Source organism: Sus scrofa, chromosome 13 (genome assembly GCF_000003025.6).
Source record: "Sus scrofa isolate TJ Tabasco breed Duroc chromosome 13, Sscrofa11.1, whole genome shotgun sequence".
NCBI classification, from domain to species: Eukaryota; Metazoa; Chordata; class Mammalia; order Artiodactyla; family Suidae; genus Sus; species Sus scrofa.
Genome location: NC_010455.5, coordinates 201,829,008 through 201,834,428, shown reverse-complemented (window position 1 = coordinate 201,834,428; position 5,421 = coordinate 201,829,008). Strand labels below are relative to the sequence as shown.

General features: G+C 46.7%; 1 long non-coding RNA gene across 1 annotated transcript; it reads left to right on the top strand.

Annotated features, from left to right (window-relative positions):
• Positions 237 to 4,480, top strand: LOC110256488. Its single transcript, XR_002338071.1, has 3 exons — positions 237 to 471; positions 2,575 to 2,766; positions 3,548 to 4,480. It is a non-coding gene; the product is annotated as an uncharacterized LOC110256488 (long non-coding RNA).

Sequence of the window (5,421 nt, the reverse complement as noted above, 5' to 3'; positions counted from 1 at the left end):
GGGGCTGAGAGTAAATATCCTTGGTTTACAGGCCACATGGTCTCTGCCCCAACTACTTAGCCCAGGGGTGAACGGGTGGGGCTGTGTGCCAAGAAAACTATTTATAAAACAAATGGGGTGGGGGCAAGGCAGAGGCAGGGGGCAGGGGTGGGATTTGGCCTGCGGGGCCTTCGTCTGCAGACCATCCCCCACTCGATTGTAAAGCACGACCTCAGCCCATTCTAACATTGGTTGGTTTGTCTTTTTCTTAGTGATTTGTGCAGATTCACTGTAAGTTCTGGACACTTCTTGTATGGTTAATCACTGAGCTTGCTCTGGATCTGTGAGAACAGCCACTCCCAAGGGTGGGCCATAAACCCTGAGGCAACTCAGGAAAGAAACAAGAAGACTGTCCCCCAGCTGAGATGCACATCAAAGGAGTGATTCCAGAAAGCCCAGACCTTCACATCTTTCCAAGGAAACTGGTGTCCTGTAAGTCTTTTGTTCCTATTACCTTCCTTTGTTGCAAAAACTCCTAGATCCTAGCTCCTCCCTCGCCTCCTTGGAGCGGTTTCTCAGGGCTACCCTAAGATGCTGTCTCCCAGGCTCAAGTCCTAAAACTTAACTCTCAACTTTCAGACAGTGCGTTTTTTTTTTTGTTTTGTTTTAAAGTCCACACCGTCGTGAGCCAAACTTTCTTAGGCTGTGTGTCAGCTGACAGCGAGGTTCGGGGAAATTGCCGACTTGCTTGGTTGCTTCACCAACCAAAATGATTCTGGTCTTCACACAACAAAATGTTTGCATGTGTAAACTCTCCAAGGGAGTTGCAGCCAGCGGGACCAGGTTGGACCAGGTGGGATGGCCTGTCAAGGGCAGAGGAAGGTGCTTTGCCTGTGGGATCTCATTTGTGCAATTTACCATCTCATTTTGCAGCACGAAAACTCAAGTCCAGACAGGTTAAATAGCTTGACCAAGATCAGATGTAATAGACAGCAAACAAGCAATCCAAGTGCTTTTCTTCCAAACCTTCCCCACTGGACGGTACTCAGTCTCCTCTTACAATAGTTGGGCTGGAAGGGCTGTTATCAGGAAACTGGTCACGTTTCCACCCAAGATAAATGAGACCTTGAGGTCTGGCCCCAGCCCATGCACAGAGGATCTGTACCAACCCAACCCCCCAGGTGATGGTTTTGGAGATGGCAACTTTGGGAGGCAGTTAGATCATGAGCGTGAAAGCTTCAGCATGGAATTAGTGCTCTTAAAAGCAGCAGCAAGAGAAAGCATGCTTCCTCATTCTGCTCTCTGCCTGGTGAGACACAGCCAGACAACCATCAGTAAATCAGAAAAAGGATCCTCACCAATAACCCAGCTATACTGGCCCCTGATCTAGGGCTTTCAGCCCCTAGAATGATGAGAAATAAATGCCTGTTGTTTAAGACCCTTCGTCTACGGTAATTTGTGATAGCAGCTCAAACTAAGCTACCAGCTCTATTGGCAAAATGGCTTGTCTTGTCTTGAACATTACTGCCTTACCTGTAAAATGAGAAGACCATGTGTACCCAGGGTTTGGGGGAGGATGAGATGGGATGAAATATATCAAGTCCTGGGGACACCGATTCATGCTCAGTCTACGGAGAATAATCTTGGCACGAGGATATGAAACATTGCCTGTAGATGCATGACAGACTTTCACCCACTGCTTAAGCTCAAGGGAACTGCTCTTTGAAGCATCCCCACCAGAAGCCTCTAAAATTGGCAGGGTATCAGTCTCGGCAAATTAGAGCCAGAAGCTTCCTCAGACATGGTGCCTAAGCATGGTCGCAGAGGCAGATAACGCTGCAGCAGTTTTCACCCTTCCTCTGCTCTTCCCCGCTGGAAGGCAGCCCCTGTCATTCTGGGGAGGGTCTCTTTGGCCCCCCACTCAGGTCACCATCTAGTTCTCCTCCCTGCCTCCCTCCTCTCTATCCCTTCTCTTCATTCCTACGCACCGCAGCTCAGACTAGGAGCAAATCTTTGCCCACTGAGACTATTGCAATAACCTCTCAGCTGGCAACCTCGTCCCTCACCCCCGGATTCTAACCTCTTGATACCCTGCCACCGGTGTGACCTTCCAAACGCACCTATGCTGTGTGGTCCTGATGGCTTCTGTTCTCAGAGGCTGCCACCCTCCCTCCCTGTCACTGGGGATCATAAATGGAGCCCTCGACCCGAGAGGAAGAAAATTTGACAAATCTACCAGGGACTTCCTTTTGTCTCAGTCCAAATCCAAGCTTCTTGGTCTGTCGCTCAGGGCCCTTTAAGACCTGGGCCCTGCTGATGCTATGGCTCCATCTCTTACCCTCTTCCTGGAATGTCATGCTCTTCTCCTATCACACTGGCTGACCCCTGAACTCACCCATCCCTGACCTGCTGCCGAGCCCTCCCACATCATCTCCCTACGGCTAGGTGACCTTTGGTTCTCACCTCCATGCAAGTAACACTAACTCATCTGACTGTCTCAACTCAGGGGTTCCTGCTCTCAGAAGGCCTTTCTGGGGCCTCAGTGGACCTAAGCATTCTTCTTGTGTCTTCTCACCATCTCTGTGACCCCTCCAGGCCTCCAGAGGTCCTGACTCTACTGCGTTTCCGTTGTTCCTTGAGTGGTCCAGCTACCTTATCCGACAACGAACCTCCTGGCTACTCTGCACGGTGGCCTTAGGCTGGCACATCACTGATCTCTGGGTGTGGCTCTCCTTGTACCTGTGTGAGCTGGTGGGAATGAGCTGGGGAGAACGCAAATGTGTTCAGGTAGGTCTGGTGAACTATCGGGCTGGCTGAAAGGCCACCCACAAGGGAGATAAAGGGCCTTCCTGGAGAAAACTCACGCCAAGAGAGTCTCCAGCTACGAGAGTTTTGTTTTATGCTGTTGTTTGCTGAGCCAGGGGCTTGCCATTTCTTCCCCCCAGACTCAGATAAGCGGTCAAGTTTTGGGGGGTAGAGGGACAGGGGAGGCTGCCCTGGGAGGGATGCTGGGGGTGGAAAGGAGTGTGTGCTGCCCATCTTCTCGGAGGAGAAAAGCTTTGCTGCCACCCACCACATACGTGTGCACCACCCTCCCTTCTAGCTCATTCCTGGCCAGGTCTCCCCACCCATCACAGCTCCCTTTTCCTCACTTCACATGACCTGCCTGGAGCCTGGAACATAGTAAGGTCTCAGTAAAGTATTATCTCCCTTTGTAGAGTCAGAGGCATTCATGCCCCTGTGATGAGATACACGGTTTCATAGGCAACAGTTTGGAGTTCCCATTGTGGCTAAGTGGGTTAAGAACCTGACATAGAGTCCATGAGGATATGGGTTTGATCCCTGGCCTCCCTCAGTGGGTAAGCATCCAGCATTGCTGCATGCTGCAGTATAGGTTCAGATGTGGTTCGGATCTGGCGTTGCTGTAGCTGTGGCGTAGGGCAGCAACTAGAGCTCCAATTCGACCCCTAGCCTGGGAACTTCCATGTGCTGTGGGTGCAGCTGTAAAAGAAAAAGAAAAAATGCAATAGTGAAATCAGGTGATGAATGAGTTCCTGGATGCACACAGATATGCTGGACCACTTGGTGTAGCTGCAGAAAAAGCAACACCGAAACCACTGCAAGGAAAGATGCTTAGCAGGCACCTGTGGCCGAACAAACAGAGTCTGTTCCCTCCCCAGGAGGCTGCTGCTGTGATAAAGTGTCTCTTTATCCAGGTCAGTACAAAATTTAATCCTCATTGATCTCTTCATGACAGCCTTGAGGGGAAGGCGATGGTTCCTGCTGCTTCTGCTCTCACAGGACACGACTCTCCATCTTTATGGTTGGGATTATAAATGGAGCCATCAATCTGAGCATGAACGCTTGGCAAAGCTCTCAGCGGTTACACACTTAGCAAGCTCTGAGAACTAGAAACAGTGTGATGGAAACGCCAAAAATGGCACTCCATTTCCCCTTCAACGCTCTTGTCATTGTATTAGCCAATTAAAATGCAATTCCTGGCTGAAAGCGTGGTGCTTGTCATCACCTTTCAAATTTTAATCTATTTCACAGAAAATATTCCTTAAAGTACCTTAATGAATTTCATTATATGAATTTTTTTTAGGTCAAGCTGTGCTGCAGAGGGAGAAATAATACTGCATACCCTTCAGGCGATGAGGACAAAATCATTGCCCATGTTTTCATTTTCTGAGGGCACTTTGCTCTATTGTTTTGTTATTATTCGGGGTCAGAAAAATTATCCTTACTTACAATTTAAGGCAACTTCTGTGTTTCTTTAGAAACATCAGGATGAATTCAAAACTACTTAAATGTAGTTTTCTAACTAGTTTCTAGTTTGTTCAATTCAGCCATCAAACAGTCAAAAGAGATTATAATTTTTAATTAAGGGGTCATACAGTCTTCTGTTTAAAGAATAACTTTGGTCATATGAACTTTATAACTGTAACTGCTGATTAGTATTTCCTGGTTTATTTATTAATGCTATTATAAATGGTTACCCTTATGTAGGAAGGCATGATTTTTTTAAGATTTTTATTTTTCTATTATAGTTGATTTACAATGTTCTGTCAATTTCTGCTGTACAGCAAAGTGACCCAGTCTCTCACACACACACACACATATATATATGCATATATAAATTATTTTTCTCACATTATCCTCCATCGTGCTCCATCACAAGTGACTAGCTATAGTTCCCTGTGCTATACAGCAGGACCCATTGCTTATCCACACCAAATGCAACAGTTTGCATCTACTCACCCCCAAAGAAGACATAATATTATTTCAATGAGTTCCTACCAATAAACTATAAGTTCTACTTGAATGAAAACACAGAGGTTCATGCCCGAGAATATTATGCGAGAGGGGTAACAACCATACTCGTAGGTAAATTGTCGTGAACGTATATTATATTCTATCCGGTACTATATACCTTGCATTTATTACTTGTTTTTCATTTATTTCTCATAGCAACCCGATCAGATATGTAGTAGGCATGATTGTTAACATTTTACAGATAAGAGAAGTACAGCCTAAAAAATTTAAGAAACTTGCCAAAAGTCACAAGTGGAAAAAAGTATGTTGAGTGCGTGTGTAGCGGGCTGGTCGTTGCGCTAAGCCTTGGACTTCTTCCTGCCTCCCTCTCTCCGTCCCTTCTTCCCCTCACCCTCCTCTTCTCCTTTCCTCCTCTCTTCCTTCTTTCCTTCTTACTAATAAATGTTTTCCAAATGACTGCTCTGTGTCAGGCACATTTTCCAGCCCTGGATAGCAGACTGATGAACAAGACAGACAAGACGTTTGCTCTCCTGTGCATTCTCTTACAGAGGCAGTCAGATATATGCTTAATTAAACTGAGTAGAGCAGATGGCAATGTGCTATGAATCGAGTAATATAACAGAATCCTTGGGTGGCTACTTTAGGCTAATTAGTCAGGGCTAGGCT